The sequence below is a fragment of the Crocodylus porosus genome, unplaced genomic scaffold (genome assembly GCF_001723895.1).
Source record: "Crocodylus porosus isolate Cpor-Errol unplaced genomic scaffold, CroPor_comp1, whole genome shotgun sequence".
NCBI classification, from domain to species: Eukaryota; Metazoa; Chordata; order Crocodylia; family Crocodylidae; genus Crocodylus; species Crocodylus porosus.
In genome coordinates this window covers 20,821,501-20,839,431 of record NW_017728951.1, presented here as the reverse complement: position 1 = coordinate 20,839,431, position 17,931 = coordinate 20,821,501, and the positions used below count along the sequence as shown (strand labels likewise).

Below are 17,931 nucleotides of genomic sequence, written 5' to 3'. Positions count from 1 at the left end.
GGGTCCCTTCTGACCCTAGAAACTATGAAACTATAAAATACCGTGAAGTGCTTGTATATTAGACATTTTCTTAATCGACCATTTTTTTTTTTTTTTATAGGTTGGATCCAATGAATAAGTGCCAAACGCAGTTAATACATCCTTGAGATTTGCTCTGTATGTAACTTGCATGATTCAGTTCACTGACACATTCATGGTCTGGCAGTGCTAAAGCTCGAGACATCGTGGCATGAACTTTGTGTAAGAGTGGGTTCATTCAATAAAAAATAAAAGGCGCATGTAAAGAGCCTTTTATTCCTACCATAAAGATGCTTTGTGCTGTTGCTGCTGCATGTATTTGACAGAGCTGTTGGGAAGGGATGCAGCAGAAAGTTCTTCTTGAAGCATATTTTGATTCCTTTCTGCTTCAGACTTTTTTTGTTCCCAGACTTCGGTGATGTGATGTGAATGGTGAGTTGAGGTTTTGTTGTCGTCGTCGTTGTTGTTGTTGTCGTCTGATGTTTTTCCACCCTACTCAGTTAATCCAAGTTTTCTTCTTCTGTTTACTTCCTCAATTGTCTTGGTGAACTGTGTTTCTCTTAGGAACATGGAGTCTTTTCTTGATCCCATGTAAATCAGTGGGAACTTGAATTTCAGTAGGAGCTGGATTAGGCTTCTGGTTTGCAGTACATGTCAGTGGCTTAGATGAATGTGGCTATATCACAACTGGATCTTTTTCTGAGCCTGATGTGATGTAGGCAACTTCAGGAACTCACTATAAAATTTATTTCAGCTGCATTAAATCAAACACAGGATGTATTTTAAACTGTGTATGGGCAGACTGTCCTGGATTAAATCAAAATTGCATAACCTGTAGCTCTAAAATAGAATGCAACGTGGGTCGCATGCGTTTTGCTTTAGCTTGGTATTTTATATTATTAAATCAAAATGGGTAAAATTTTATAGGAAAGCATGTGTTGTCATGAATGTTTATTACTCTGTGTATAGATGCAATGTTTGTTCAGATGTAAAATGATAGGAATGTGTTGTGTGCATTAAGTTTTATTGGTGCATCTATAATAGTGTGGAGTGATGCAAGACATATTACACATGTTATTTCCTTATTTCTAGAATTTGCTGATGCCCAAAACATGCAACTGCTCCTTGCTATGCTGCAGTTTCTTGTAAAACTACATTTGACATTTTAAAGTTTCTTTATGAAGAATTATGTTTTAAAAAATTTGTAGAAACAGCTTCTATTTCAACATCTAGAAATAAATATTTTTTTAATAATGTGTGGTTTTGTTTTGATTTTCTTTTTTTTAGTGGCATTCATTCTGTACTCAGCTTTGTCATAGTTGTTTTGCATTGTTTCCACATTCTAGCGCTCTAATCCATTTTCTCGCTTCATTGGGCACTGAAAGTGACAGAAGTTGACTAGAACTAGAGTTTTCTGATTGGTGCTGAGGAAGCAGCCGGAGTGGTGAACTTGAATTTACGGTTCCCTCAACAAATTTACATGGTGTTACAGGACCAGGAATTATGGAATGCCAGGAATCAATAGAGACTGAAAGAATACTTGGGTCTTTGGGGGGTTTTTTTAATGCATGTTTGCAGTTGTGTTTCCATATCCAAAAATAAATCTCCATGAAGGCAAAGTAGTTCAGCATTTGGTTGGATTATCCATAATTTCACCACAATAAAAAAAGACTTTCACTACGCAAAGGTAGGAGATTTTAAACTGCAGCACAGATGGAGAGCTTTGGCAGGGAAAATTCTGGAAAATAAGTCATTCCTCTGTTACCTTGCAGAAAAGTCGTGCTCCGTAGCTTTCTATGCTACATCTCAATTATGCCTCCGTTCAGTTATGCAATCTCAGGAGACTGTTCTCCCATTGAATGCACTCGCCTTGTTCTCATTAAGGATAATGGGAGTCATGTGTGCATATCAATGGGAGAACAGATTCTTAAAATGTTTCTGGTAGATTTGATGGAGACAGAGCACATTTTCATTATTACTGTATTATTACAGACAGTAAGAAGTCTTACTAGCAGAATGTTAATTATCTTTAGTGCGCTTGTTAATTGGAAGAGTAGATCTAGTGAAAACGTGTAGCAAGTGACTTTTGAACTTAGCATACACTGTTGGATTAATTTGCTTGTCTACCTGTCTATGCCAGGTCTTTAAGTTGTATGTCTGAGCACGTACCTATTATCTGTAGCGTATGTTTCGTATACAGGTTTCCCTCAGTTGATGCAGGTTCTGTATCTGTGAATTTGCTCTTATACAATGACCCTTTTTATACCAGAAGTTCATTATATGCAAGGTAAATTCACTCTTATGCAATCGGTGTGGTGGAAGCCCACAGTTAGCTGCTTTGTGTGGTGCACTGTGGGAGTGATGCGCACCAAAACATAGTCTCCTATGTGGAGCTGCGCTCCTTGCTCATTGTCTGCGACACTGGTTTCTGTTGTTGCCATCCCTGTTATGATAGTGCCCTGTTCCCTGTGCTTGTGTGCACTGTCTGCTGTTGGTGAATACCAAAATTGTCTTGTAAAAGTGGTAGAAATGGGCCTGGGAGTCAGGACAGTCGAGGTCTTGGAACGTATCCGTATTTGTTCCATTGTAAAGTGGGTCCCCTTTATATGAATTTGAGTTATGTGCCGTTTTCCAGGGACGCATGTACCGCATAAAGCAAGGGAAACCTGTAACCTATTTTAACACTTGTGCTACTGTAGAAATGCATGTGATCAAAAAATAAAATTAGCCAAAAAAGTTACTGAATTTGAGTAACTCAAGAAGGGAGTTTGATATTGTCTTATATGTTTACACTTTAGAAAGGTTACCATATAATTGGATTTTAACAATTTTAGACATATTATTTTCTCTGAATCTTAGAAGTTCTGAGAGTCTGAACCTAATCTTTGAATGTCGGATTTCACATACAGTACAGACTGTCCCAGGAATAATTATAATTGGGCATGCACATAGATTGAGGTACTTTTTTTTAAACTGTTAAACAATAAATCACACAATACAATGCAGTGACAGCTTGATCTGCAGAATGCACAAGCCACATACTTATTAATAAGCTGAAACCATTATTTCTCTGTCATTCTGCAATCACAGAAGAAGATTGCCACTCCTTCTGTGAACAGAGATCTTGGCTGATGGCCTGTAATGCACAGTGGGAATTCACTTCCTGTCAGGAAATGCTGGTTTTCAGTGTTTTATCTTGCTGAGGCAATCGTCAGTGAACAATGGGCCATTAAAGTATTAGAACAACAAGTGTCATAACTAACCCAATATTGACTTTGTTGTGAGTCCTATCTTAAAAGAGAGCATTGGCCTGCCTTCCAAATTAGTTCAATAATCAGTAGCTACAGTTTGTCACGGCTTTAACCATTGTCTTTTGAATATTAAGCAAAAATGTGTGTGGACCTACAAGAGGTTCCTCTCATAGCTTCCTGTTGTAAAATGGACAAAAATAACCTTAATAATTAAAGAGTATTGGCAAAGAGAAGTTATTTCTCATAGTTGAAAACTAAATTGCTTCATTCTGAAAATGCAACACAAAAGCCTTTTCTTTTTCTTTTCTTGCTTTGTACTGACAAGGCATTGTGAAGGATGACTGTAAAAATCGGTACCTGGAAGTTTAACTTCTTGTGCGTGTATCCATGCATTCTGTATTTAAAAGTGCTCAATTTCAATTTTCTTTTTAAAAAGGTCTCTTCTAATTTCCAGCCTTTCAAAATCAGAAAGTCGAGCAGAATTTTTCCCATCTTTTAGACATCACCACTAGCACTGTGAAAGGTCGCATATATCATCAGCTTAACCGTTGCATTGTTTTTCAGTGACCTTATAGGTAAATATGAGCAAAATGTTAGTAAATTATTTGGATGAGCCAGAAAGAAGGGAATCCAATTTGCTGTCCAAGAGTTTGTTTCCTGTGAAGTGTCACAGGAGTTCAAATATCAGGAAAATACTTTAGTCACTACATTAGAGAGAGTGCTCTGCTGTACACATAAGAGGTTGAACTCTTGAATAAGTGCCATCTTTACATAAAAGCCTTTCTTCAGAGAAGAGATGCTCTTTAAAGAGAGTCAGAAGAGATTATGGAATGACACTATTGCTCCATTGCAACAGTGAAGTGAGCTTCCCATTTATAATATAAATTTTCACACTGGTACATAATGCCCTTAACAATCAAAACAAAAAAGAAAAGAAATTAGTCCTCCTGAAATATCATGCCACGTCTCCTTCCAGGGTAGAATTTTTCTGCCTCCCTTTGGGTGGAGTGAACAGATCTAATCCATGAGTAATGTGCAGACCAGTGGATGCCCTCCGTTATGAGAGAGAGAAAAATTAAGGTAAGGAGACTAGTTTTTCTCTCTTATGCATTTGTGTGATAAAAACAAACTTTGCTTTGTTAGTTTTAGCTTCTTTTTTTTTCTTTGCAAATATGTATTAGTGTAGAAGTGTTGCATGCAACCTGGGTCCCTGTCTACACTCTGATATGGAGTTCCTCTATACAGATGTTAACCCAAAGCCTATTAAAGCTGGTAGAAGTCATTGCCTTCAGTGTCCTATGGATTGGCTGATAATTTTGCCATTGATTTCACTGTTCAGTCAGACTCTTGCTTACAGGAAAAAGGATTTAAAAATGACCATGTCCATCTCTCTTCAGTTCAGTAAGAGCATGTGAAGAATCTGTGACAGCAGCTGCACCCTGAGAGAGCAAGTGTCGTGTCTCTGCTGCGTTGGATATAGTGAAGGCCATTATAATTTCATTAGGTGGTTGGCAATGGCTGTGGCCCTCGTGAATTTTCACAAACGAATTTCTGTTCAAAATCCAATGCAACAAGAACATTTGTATGTTTGCAGCAGGTTTCCATGGAAAAGTCATAAAACATGATGTTAACAGACAGCAGCCAAGGTGGTGGAAGCCCTTCTGCAGAGTCCTTCACAGTACCTAGGTGTCCTGTTGTGTTGATATCCATGTAACATGCTGTGGTTTTTAGCATTTCCTTTCTTCAGATGAAAAGGGCACAAAACTTACTTGGGGAGTAGGGCAGATGAATTGCAATTATCACAAATGGAGAAATAATTTGCAATTTGTTGCTTAACATATCTCTTGCGTGCAATCTTTTGAACTCATTACCTTCAGAAATGAGTTTAGCAAGCTACAAGCTAAAATGTGAATGAGCTAAGTGGAGAAGAGAATCTGTAGTTTGGTAGGAGGCAAGTGTCTAGAAATTGCCTGTTGCCCTCCCGCTTGTGCCCTTCCTACTTTTGCCCAACGCAGCTCTTGGGGTCAGGAGGGTCAACTCCCATGGGCATTTCTGGGAGGTCAGAGTACTTCTCTGCCCTCAGGATCAGGCTGTCTTTAGCTTTTAATCACTATACAGGCCGTAGCCTCCTCTTGAGCAATGGGTTTTTATCCTGAAGGAATATTAGAGATTTGAGAATTAAAGAAAAACTTTTGACCCCTTGGAAAGAATTGGGAAATTGAGTTGTTTTCTTTTTTTAGAGAGAGCATGTGTTTAGCTCTCCTCAGATGAATGTGGATCAGATCACATGGTGGATGTTTGCCATTCTGCCACGGAGTGTAGGCATCAGCTATTAAACTCCTTTACTCGGTAAGAGCTGTGTAGGGCATGCAGGTTCATACATTAATATTTAATGGACAGCACTCGGGCTAATTACAAACCAGTTTTCTTGGTGGGAGAGACATTTCCTCCTTCTAAAACATTCAGCAAAAAAGTAATTCCTCCTTTGACTACTTATCGGTATGCCTTCCTACTGAGATGTGCAAATGCCTCAAGCTCCCAAGCCTAGCTGCTTTTTTGCCCTAACATCACCAGTGCATATGCACCCTGCCGGTCTTCACCCTGTGTGCTTAGTGCTGAGGGTTCAGTGTACCCCTTGCTCCTCAGTTCCTCTCTACTGCCTAGGCTTGAGACAGTGCTCTTCCCAGTCTGCTCAGGCTGAACTTGGCTTACAGCTCTTTGAAGGCTTTTGCCCTTGTTTTAATTTTTTTGCTTTTCCCCCTTTGAGATGTCTGTATTTCTTGTGCTTTCTTTGGGCCTCCATTATCCTTCTTAGTGCAGCCTCAGAGTCCTTTTGGAGTCTGCTTGGTAAGACTACTTTTTCTATTTTTCTTCTTCCGATCCTCTTTGTAAAATTGGGACCAAACATGCACAGTACTCATCTGAGTCTGGAGGCATACTCCAGTCTATAAAGCTTGCATTTGAGGCTGTTCTAGGCTTGTTCCCAGTGCCCACTGTGGAGTCCTCAGTCTCTGGCAGGCCTGAGCATCCTATAACAACAAGCCTAGACCAGCTTCACTGGCTGAATTTTTAGGCATGGCATGCTTCAGTGGACTTCAGAGGGCCTAGTGTGGGTGAGGTGTACTCAGCTCTTTGCTTCCCAGGGCCAACCACTGCAGGCCTTTTATTGCCATTATGCTCAAGGACATGAGATGTATGAGATTTCCCTACCAGCCGTACTGGATTGTCTGGCATGCTTAGCTGTGTTAGTCTGAAGTTAGGCAGAAGATAGGGCAGAGCATCACTGTAGAAATTAACTGGTTCAGAGTTTTTGTAGGCAATAACATATTTCGTCAGATGCTAGAAATAGCGTTTCCATTTTTATGGACCAGTCCATACATAGCATCTGACAAAGTCAGTTGCTTACTAAAGCAACCTTTTGTTGCTTACAGAAAAAGTTATGCCTGGCTGAACTATCTGAGAGAGAGAGCGTCATGGCTTTAATCCTGACCGCACTTGGGAGCATCTGGCTGCCATTTCAAGAGACCAACCTAGTGGTACTTCTTCCAAAACCTAATTCTTTGAGAGCTGATGTAAAGAGAGCCTTGCTTTTTTGACGTCATAAGGACTAAGCCTATCATAAAAATCTCTCCGCCAAGAGTTCCAAAGCCACAGCCATTTCTGCAGACAGTCCAGTTGTGGAAATAGGCTGTTGGAGGGGCAAGCCACTCAATGCACTTGACATTGGTATAATGAAGTATGAATACCAGAATGCAGGGAATTTGTTGGCTTCCTTAAGTAACATTTCTGTATCTGACTTCTCTCTACCTTTATCGAACAGCGTTCCATTGCAGAAGCCTCTGAGGCTGATGCTGCATTTGGTAAAGTGACAGGGGAAATTGCTTCCAGTAACTGGACTTCTCGGAGACGTGGTGTTCGTATGCCCATTCCACATCCCACCCTTGTCATCTTCCTCAGCATCCTTGATTTTTTCGGGATTCTGAATTGGAGAGTAAGCTAAGAAATGGAAAGGTCATGCTGCCCTTAATGCACACATTTGTGTCTTTTTAGACCCCTGCTACACATTACATGTATTATGCGATTAACTGGTTAACCATGTAATAAACGTAGACTGACCACACATGCAAAGTAAGACCAGCTACAAGTGTGAAGTAGTTATTACACAATTAGCTGGTTAATCACAAAGTAAATTTAGACCAGCCACGTATACAAAGTAGTTATCACACACTAAAAATGATTATCCAGGTGTAAAAAAAGCCAGCCAGCCATAAAGCTAGTGCTTGAAAATGTGTAACAACTCTGTAGCTGGCTTTATCCAGATTTAATTTGTGTGTGTAGCTGGGCCCTTAGAGGGCTATGCTGTAATCTTGTCTTTGAGACTGGAAGTAAAATCTTGTTGTCTTGTTCTTTACATCTGATCATCAGATGACAAGAAAGAAATCCTTCAGTGAAAAAATGTTTTGGAGTTCATCCAATTTTGTAATCAAGGTCAAAGAAACAAGGAACAACTTTTAAACCAATTCTGATTTTTAAATGGATTAAACATAACTGAAAGGGGAAACACTTCATTTCATTTTGAATTTTTGGAGTGTTTTGAGGCTGTTTCCCCATGGAATATCTTAGACTTCTGACATACACAAAAGAGGTTCTTTGTGATCTGTAGACGGATAACTTAGGGCTGTCAACATATTTGCAGATCTGCTATTGTACCATATGAAAGGTTTACCAAAAGTGTTGTATGTCAGCTACACAAATGGAAGAGTATTTCTTCTACACCTTAAAAATACTTGAGAGAGGTGACATTTTCTGCTACTTCCCAGATATTCACTGATGAGTACTGCTAGCTAAACATAGGTATTAGCTGACATGATGTGGGACAGTTGGGGAACCAGAGCTACCCAGTAGCCCTTGATATGTTCTAGTCTGCTTTTGGGTGGGATGTGGGGTCTTGCCCTTCACATTTAACTACTCTTTAAACTTGTTCTTTCCTAACTTCTGTAGATGTTATGATGATTCAGTAAAACCTTAGCCCAATAAACTTGTTCGTATGGGTATAGTATTTGCCAGTACCTGTACACCTTTTGGTTCATGTTTCTTATCTCACCTCGACACATGCTCCATTATTACCGGTTGGTGGTCTCTTGGCAAAGGTTTTGACAGTTTGCAAAGAACATGACACTTTCACAGACCATCCAAGCTATATATACTATTCCCTGTCCCACAGCAACCTTTCTCTTTTCCAGTGCAAACTCTACCTGTAAGAAAACCTTAATTTGTTGCCAGAATGTCACTTCTATCTGTATTGATGAGCAATGGAAAAGGAAAGAAATTGGAGTTCAAGAATATAAATTCTATAATATGCTTAATCTGCTCATGGCATGAAAATAGGCTAACATGAGTTCCATTTTTGGTCACTGTCTATATGAATGTTATAAGTTTATATGCATTGCCTTTTCAGCATAACAGAAATAGAATGGTGGATAGATGGCTCTCTCTGGCTTGCCGGACTTTTGAGGATGGTTAAAAGATCTGTTGTAAGTGTATGGATCTTAAATATAATGCAAAAATGAATATTGCACAAATACAATTAAATCTTAATTGTAAGTTCCATGTAACTTGCTTCAGGAAGTGCAGACATAATTAAGTTAAGGTTTTGTGTGACACACAGGATGGTTTTGTAATTATAACTTCTGGCTTTTACGGTTAAATTAAAAAAAATAGGAAAATGTCAATGCAAGTACAGTATAACTTGACCAATTTGTCATAATCTCTATATGGCTTCTTTTGGGTGTGGACCCTGAACAGTTTTGGGAAACTTCTCATGAAAAGAGGGCATAAAACGGATGAGATGGGCAGAAGTCAGAATGCTAATCTGTGTGCCAAAATTCCAAGGGGGAAAAAAGACAGGACATGGGAATATTTATTTCAAGTTACGTCCATTGATATTTACACTTGGCGTACCATCCAGTAATTAAGGGCAGCAACTGGAAACCCTTTTCTTCTCTTCCCCAAACGTGCAAACACAATCAGTTGCCAAGCCAGAATGATACAGGTAAAAAATACTCTAAATATTACAGATAACCTCCAAATCGCCTTCTGATCAGTCTTTGGCTACTCCTTCGAACAGATTCTTGTCTCAGATCAGTTCTTCGAATAGAAAATGCATTCTAAAAATCATAATCTGTTATATTTGCCGTGAATGAAAATCCTTGGATATTCTTAATTTTGTTTGGCTATACACAGTCTTCCAGGGCACTTCTGGAGTCTGTTAGAAAAGGGGTTTCTGGACTTTTGCCAGGAAAAAAGGAAAACTTTGGCAGGCATTGTCATTGCTTGTTCTGCATAACAATAAATATTTTGGGCATTTTATTAGACAACTTTAATTGTAGGATGAAAGGAAAAGTACTACTGAAATTTTCTAGACATTCAAAAATACATATATTAATAGGATAACATTAAGTATCATAAAAAGATCTAGTATATTTCTTAGACCATGGTGTGTGTTTATATATGGCCTTAATGTTGTCCTGTCATTAGAGCTTCTTTCCTTCCATGTGCAGTAGGTAGTACTGCGATGTTCATATCAGGCTGGCTGTTTGGATTCCATTAATATTGAGAGAGGAGAATTGCCGTGAGTCAGGTTGCTATATCACCTTTCACTGGTCTTAAAGGAAGTGGCTTTGGATTCAAATAGTATAATTCAGGTGTGGCCATCCTTTTTTGCTGGTGTGCCACAAGTTAAGTGCCACCACTCCCCATTCATTGTCCCAGATTCTCCATTCAATAGCCCAGATATCCCTGAAGTAATAATTTAGTCAAGTTGACTTCCTTAAAAACTGAGTTTGTTTTCCATGATTAGAGGGATGTGAAATTATGAACCTGCTGGCTGTTCTATTAGTTGCATGTGCTGTTCAAGCACCTTAATGGAAAGAAGAGACTAGGTCAATCTGTGTAGTTCAGCAAACAGCTATTTCTATATGTGAAGTCATGTACAGTTACGTAGACTCGGAACAAAACTTTGAGTTCTCCATATGGCTTTCCTGGGGCCTTTCAGACCAAACTGGTGTTTCTTCTGTACTTATTACCTATTTGAGCTTTTTACAGTGATTTGAAGAAATCTTAAGTGGTGCAGGCAAGCTGGGGGAGACATGGGGCGTATACCACGATTGATCTTAGGTATATCACTAGAGTGGGGAACTAGGATTTTCAGCAGGGGTTTAATAAGAGTATGACTAGATGAAGATGCACACAGCTGTCACAGCTCTTGTGGCCAGCACTGCACATCTTTGGCAAATGCTCTACAAACCTTCTGAGTGGGATTTCTGCTGTTCCTGCCTATTATCCTGGATTATACTGGGAGAAGCAATATAACAACTCCTTGAATCCAGGGCAGCATATTACATACCAGAGTACTCTTACCCCTGCTTGTTGCAAGGTTTTTTGCTCTTATTTTTGTTCCAGAAGTGTGGTAGCAGCGTTCTCTGATGATCACCTGAGTATGTGATGGGTAGTACAAATGCCTCAGTTTTTGCCTTTTTAACATAACAATTTTATTTGCAAAATGAGGCAAAATGTTTTGAACTAGGAAATAAATCATACTAGTGCCTTTTGAGCAGTTATGGAGGGGAGGGTATTAGCATGCCTGCAGTCCATTGTCTTCTGTTGTGGGTTCATAACTAAGCCATCAAACTTCTCTCTGCATTAGAATTTGGCACTCAGTGTCCCAACTGCAAGCATATTAGTATTATTTTTTTAATGGTACACTCTCAAGTTTAAATTGGCCAATGTGAAAGGTATAGTAACGCATGGAGAAATTGTTTTGAAGTACATGCGCTTCTGTGCTGTCGTAATCCCCCCCCCATCCCCAGCTTTGAAATAAGCAGCTGTCATTCAGCCCTGCTGAAGGCTAACGGAATGTGGGGGTAGGAGTTGTGAATGAGCTGCAGTGAGTGGAAATGGCAGAGGTGAGCAGAGACTGCTGCACCGTGCCTTTTCTGCACCTCTGAGCCTGTGTTTGGTTGGAGAGCCCCTAGTAAGTTCCTTGCAGAAACCCTGTATTCTGGGACTTTGGGCAGGGAGGAGTGAATTGCACAACTAGCTGTCTAGTGCAAGAGACAGCTTATCGGTTAGAAAGGGTAATGGAACACATCATCACTTCTCCTGTTTGGGCCATCCTTTGAAGCGAGTTCCTCAGTCCCTTGGCAAAGTCTTCGGGGTCACTGAGGCATGCTGAGTTCTATAGAACTAAATTAATCTGTTCATAAAGAGCCTAATTTGCACAAAACAAACTTTTTCAAACAGGAGATCTTATACCTTCAGCTCTCCTGTGACATGAATTTTCATTTCCACCTAGAAGAAACCTTACAACCTTTGAATTCTCATATTCCCGAAGACGAGTGTGTGTGCCCAAAAGCTTGCAAATAAAGATTTCTAGTTTTGTTTGGAAATATCTGGTTGGTCTGATAAAAGATATCACCTCTACCCAGAGTTCTGATCCCTCTGTTCATAAAGCACATGTAGTAGCATGAATTCATCCTATCTGGGCTTCTAGCTTTTAGTTGTTTGTGAGGTTTTTTTAAATTAGCACTTATACTGACATACATGTTTATAAATACACTTATAGGAAAAAATACATATATAAATATTGAGGGAGAAATTTGCACAATACAGGGGACAAATGCAATGTGACCTGGACCACTTAAACCCAGCTAAGGACAAAGAGGGTAGCCAGTTGCCGGCTGTTTGTGGTGAGTGTTTGTTACTAACCCCTTGTGTGTAAGTCAGGAGGATGTGTGTTGTTACAGACCCCAGCCACAATGTGACCCTTCACTTCAGTCAGTAATAGCTCGTATTTGAAGCTAGGGCTGTTCAACTGGCAGTCCTTGAGGAGTTAAGTTGCAGCCCCCAGGGTTCCTGCCTGGCCGCTGCTTTCCCCATTGCTCTGGCTATGACCACAGTTGGAGTCTCTGGGCTCCCTCTTCCTTCTCTGTCTTTTGCTGCCTTCCCTGGATCTGGGAGCAGGACAGCACAATGCATCCCAGGTGACTAAAGGTGAGCCTGGGGCTACACGGTGCACTGGGAGGAGGGCATGCTGCAGTGCAGTGGGGGGGGGGGAGGTATGTGGTGTGTGGTCAGTGAGTATGCAGTGCTCGCTGGTGTGGCCTGCAGGGCATTTGGCCCCCAGCTGCTTAGAAGCTGGACTGCTTGAAGCTGTGAAGATCTCTGTTTTGGTTCCCCATTTGTTGTGTAAGGCAACAGCTCTCAAACTGGGTTGCGACCCAAATGAGGTTGCAACGTAAGCAGGCGGGGTCATGGTCATAAATGGGGTCACGCGGAGGAAATGTTTGGGAAGCACTGGTGTAAGAGTTGGTACTCAGAGGAAGTTTAATCATCACTAAATAGGCCCGCCTATCAGGGGAGATGCAGGGTTGGCTGGAATCGCCTATTCCCCATCTTTACTGAACCAGTTGCCTGAAAGTCCTATCTTGAGCTATAGTTAGAAATTTCAGGCCATCTCTGACGCTGTCCTCTTCCACTTTTCTTTACTCGTTACTGTGAGTCAGGATGTACAGTTGCACTGTCTTTTCATAAAGTTTCTTAGCTTATGGTTAATTATGTCACAAACAGTGCTTTAAAATATGCCATTACTTAGTATTACCATGTAGTCCATCTGCGCACGACTGTCTCAGAGCGGTTGGGTTTTTTTTAACATTTGCAGAAGCTTTGTTCTAATATCTGTTCTGAAGAAAGTCATTATATGTTCTGAAGCCTGCCGTTTTACTAACTGGAACTTAAAAGTCCCTGTATCTGATTGTTGTTGTTGTTGTTATTATTATTATTCAACACGTTTCAAATTGCAATACTCAGAGGTCCCAATCAGGATTAGGGCCCTATTTTATACATACACATAGAGAGAAAATCCCTGCCGTGATCAATTTGTGATCAAAGACCTGTTGCAGCTTTCTTCGCTCAGGTGTCTAGTTACAAACCTCTCTTAGAACAAGCTGCCGGCTGCATTTCCAGATGCCTTCTTCAGGAGTGTTTCAACACATAAGTAGGCAGCAGCTTTAAAAAAGTAGCATAGGGACTATCTTTTGTTGTCAGTATTGTCACACTTGCGACTGCTAAAGGTCAGTATTGATACTATGTTGTTATGAGGAGCGGCTCCAGAGCTTTTGGACTATAAAAAGAAATGGCTATATACAGTGGTGTGCAAGATCAGTTGCTCATGTACACATGTGAAATCTAACAGTTGCTTTAAGTCTATCATTTGGATTGCCCACCGTCACACCTTTTGACCCCCCTCATTAAAACCAAGGAAGCAGCTGTTTCAGGCACGGCATTTCTACAGATAAGCAAGCCCACCATAAATCAAAAAGCCCTCTCATGTGCTCATGCATCCATGAACATTTTTCTACTATGAGAAGTGTAATGTATTCCAGTAATAAAAGAGAAGGAGTTTTACAGGTTTTCCAGTCTATTCTTCACAGTTCAGTGTTGCCTCATAGGGGGCATGTGTAAATCTGTGGGATTTCTGATTTACTGTAATAAGCTCAGTCCTTCCAGGAAATACAGCTGGCATGCTAACTGTGTAGGCTTGCATTATGACTCTCTGCAACAGAACGAGGGTTTGAGTGAGGGTGAAGAACCCGATCTTGCTAAAGGCTGTTGGGAGCCCAGTAGACACTGTAAGAGAGAGAGAAGAAATATTTGTAAAACTCAAAAGTTTTGACGTAGAGTCTTTAACATTTAAAACCAAACATTTGTTGCATTTGTTATTGTTATAGTTTGTTAGATTTTAGTTTTACCATACATAAAAGTTTTACGGGAACAGTTCCATGACTAGCTTTCCCCAGAGATGAAGACAGATAACAATAAATGATGTTGCATCACCATTTGATTTAAATGAACTTTGTGGCTATTGCTTGTTGGTTTTAGAAAATTTTAGCAAGACTTAAGTAATTAGGCTCTAAGTTAGAAATAACACTCTTTAAAAAAAAAACCCAGCTTTGTTAATCTCTTATGAACAAACTTAATTGAGAATTAAAAAAAAAAAAAAAAGAAAAGAAAAAGAATTTAACTTTTCTTCAGTAATTGGTCCCTAAATGCCTCAGTGGTCGTTCAAATTCAGAATCCCACTCTGGATCTTCTTACTGGGGCCTGTCTCTTTCTGTCTTTCCTTTTCTGTTGATGCTTGTTTTTATACTTCATGTAGTTTGGGCAGTGAAAATAAGGTAGGTCAGGAGTACCAAAAATTGAAACTGTGGCAGTGCTGCACTGTTTGTGTTGCCAAGACTGCAGCAGAATCCTTTAAATCCAGACAAAGAAAAGCAGGGTTTTTGGTGAAATGTTAGTTTTAATGTTTTTTGAAGGCACTTATGCTGTAGTATTTTAAAAACTTTTCTAGATTACACACTTGGAAGTAAGGGCCTGTCATTATTGAGAGACTTTTTCAGGTGTGATTTTAAATTCAGAAGAAAAGTTGCATGATTTATAATCACACAAGAAACCCAGAGGACACAGAAGAAATATCATTTCAGTTATGGGAACCAGTTGAGGAAATTTGGGCATTGTTAACCTTCAGGAAATATTTATTAGGTCATTTAACAAATTCTTTGAAATAAGTTCACATTTGATAATATCTTTTAGCACCTCTGTGCCAGGGACCTTGGAGAACTTTTACAAGGCTGAATAAACATTAGTATCCCTATTATATAGATGAGAAAACTGCGGCAGTTAGAGCATTTGTATACATGGTTGCACCCCAGCATCAGGCGCTTTTCAAAGCACCCAGTGCTGTGGTACATACATTTGTATAAATGGCAAAAAGCACATCAGTACTGAGAAAATGGCAGTGGCGAACTTTTGAACTAAAATGCATGTAAGGTGTTTTAGTTCATTAGTGCACTGCTGCCATTTTCTCAGCGCTAAGGCACCATCGATACAAATGTATGCGACGCAGCATCGAGTACATCAGCTCGCGTGCGGAGCAGACCAAATTAATCGAGCCTGCTCCAACGCGCTGGATCTCCATGTATGCGTATAAATGCTGTTGGAGACTTGTGGTTTACCAAGTTCTTGCACTATACTCCAGAACCATTTGGAGTAATCCCCTATCTAATGACTCAAGCTTCTGTACCACAAGACACCTAAGAAGGTGGGAAATTTTTACATTTGTGAGTAGTCTCTTGGCTTTAGTGCCTAAATATTGCCTCAGTCAGAGTTTTAGCCTGCTGTAGGATACAGTCTTATACTCTGTACATACTTGCACTAAAAGAAATTCGATGAGTTTGGATGAACATTTCATTCCATAAAACATGGTCACCAGGACCTAAGGTAGTGCTAGTAAGTGTGTTTTGTTTTCACTGGGATTAGATGGTAGAAACCACTTAGAAATAATAAGATTTGATTCCATTTTCTCCAAAATTAAATAGCTCTAAGTTGTGTAGAGGTGGTGATGTTGCCGTGATGGTCCAGGAAACATGTGAGATGCAAGAATTTTTGTGAGCACGATCTTTTCTTGGACTACCTACATGGTTGGGATAGACATAGGCGACCTTTCAAGTATCATAGTACCCTTTCATAGGCCTCTGGGAGATGGGCAGATACAACAGAGAGCTAAGTAGCAGATGAAACAGAAGCTTATGTAAAGTTCCATATGCCAGTTGGAGATGTTGGCAAAAGACTTATGCATGAGAACAAGTGACACTATTGGTAATGCCTTCTTGCTTAACCTATCTGTGCAAGCAGTTTTATAAAGCAGTGGAATGGAAGAGCTCCTGGAAATAATGCAGGAACATAGTTTCAAGGGACTCACCCCCTGGTCAGTGGACAGTGCTGCAAGAATTCGTGCCACTGTGTGTTTTCAGATACCTTTGAATGCCTTTGTTTGCACAGCAGAGCAGACATGAAAGCTTAAAGAAGAACTTTTACCCTACAGCAAACTTAGAAAAAGTTAGAAAAATCTTATGAGGAAAAAAAAACATTGACCTCTGTCTGCCTTTGCTTCCTTTGTTCCTGTTCAGCTTATTTGTGCCTTGTATAAGAGCAGGTTTCTCTGCAAGTCACAGTGAGAACAACTCTTTTCCCTTGCTGTTCCAAAATATAGTCTCCACGTCTTATTCTGCAGTGCGTCGTAATTCATGCATCTCTGACATCAGTCTTGCTGTTATATAGAAGTGAATATAATATGAATCCATCGTTAAAATATGCCAGCATGATCCCTAAAGTAGAAGAAAAGGGCAGGCTTGGAGAAGAATAGGTTTATTTAACACCATCAAAGAAGAGTTCCAAAAAAGAGAAAATCTTTAATGCCTAGTAAAAGTTATTTAACGAACTTGAACATGGAGATAAGGTCAGCAAGAAAGCTGCACACGAGTGAGTAGATAAGAGATCTCCGTGAAAGTGTCCAAAAAATATTAAGTTGTATTAAACTGTTAAAAGCTTTTTCTGCTGACAGATGCCTTAATCTTTTTTTAACGTTTCAGTGAGTTCTATCTAAAATTTTTGTTTTCAAAATTACAATCATCTGCAGTATCAATACCAATCACATAAAGCCAGTTATTGTGGCATCTTAGCACAGACATCAGCAACCAGACAGACATTCCAAAATGCAGCTAGGGTGCAGACTCCAAAAGTTGTGCATTTCTAAACATGTTTCAAAACTGCCAGATGCTTTCCAGAAATGTGAGATTTTCTTTTTTTCTTTTTAAATAACAAGGTATGGGGAAGGTGGAACAACAAAACCATTAAGGTATTCTGGCGATGACAGGTTGCTATTCCATTAGTACAAAGTTTAATTTGTTCGGTATCTTTAAAAATATAAGTTTTAATTAAACCACTAGGAAAAAGGACCCTTAAAATACCCTTCTCCCATGGCACTAGAATTACATGTAGGCACTGGTGGGAGAGGTGAGTGTTCACCAAGAAGGAAGAAGACATGGGAGCATCTGAAGTAGACAGCCCGTGTCTCATGGCTTGAATCTTGGAGCTTCCCCTTCTCTCCTGACACTTGCCGGCATTTGCCCATTTCTCACACAACTGCCGTTCTATTATCTGCTGACTTCAGGGACATGAGTGCCTACACTTACACACTTCAACTTTCTCTCCTTTTCCTGCCCACCTCTGTAGCCATTTTACTTGTGTGAGTCCTTCTGTCCTAATTTCATAAATGTTTTATTTGAATAATACGAGATCTAGGCAGTTTGTCATTTCAAACCAGCATGTTACAGTCACCTCCAGAAACTTTGCAGTGTGCCAGGAAAAATGAGAACGTGCAGTTTTGTGAAATAATGTCTTGTAGTTTTTGTCACTTGCAGATGACATTTTATTTGCTACCTTAGCGTCATCTTCCTGAGAACTCACTCAGCATGAGTTGTCTTTGTTCTGTAAGCTTCTGTAAATCCCTGCAAAATAGCATTGAAATCAACTGCTAAGCAGTAGTTTGGGCCTGTGTGGTCTATGTCTTGTCCGTTTTCCTCCTGTTACTCCAACATATTACAATGCAATTTTTGGCCAGGATGCAGGAAATACTGCAAAAATCCAACGTAATTCAAGTTGTTTTTCATTTTAGTGGGAGTTAAGTTTCCAAATCCTCACGTGCTGTTCTGCAGATGAGGCACCACAGTATTTGCACCTACAGCAGACTGCCCCTACTCCAGTG

The 17,931-nt window shown here is 39.9% G+C and overlaps 1 protein-coding gene across 7 annotated transcripts in view; it reads left to right on the top strand.

Annotated features, from left to right (window-relative positions):
- Positions 1-17,931, top strand: part of ADD3 (adducin 3) — a 168,035-nt gene that overhangs the window by 104,477 nt on the left and 45,627 nt on the right. For 2 of the 7 annotated variants that reach the window (XM_019555789.1, XM_019555790.1), the window contains exon 3: positions 4,246-4,349. The exons of the other annotated variants lie outside the window; for them this stretch is intronic. The gene's annotated coding sequence lies outside the window, so the exon portion shown is untranslated. The remainder of the gene's footprint in view (positions 1-4,245; positions 4,350-17,931) is intronic. 7 annotated transcript variants of the gene reach the window in all.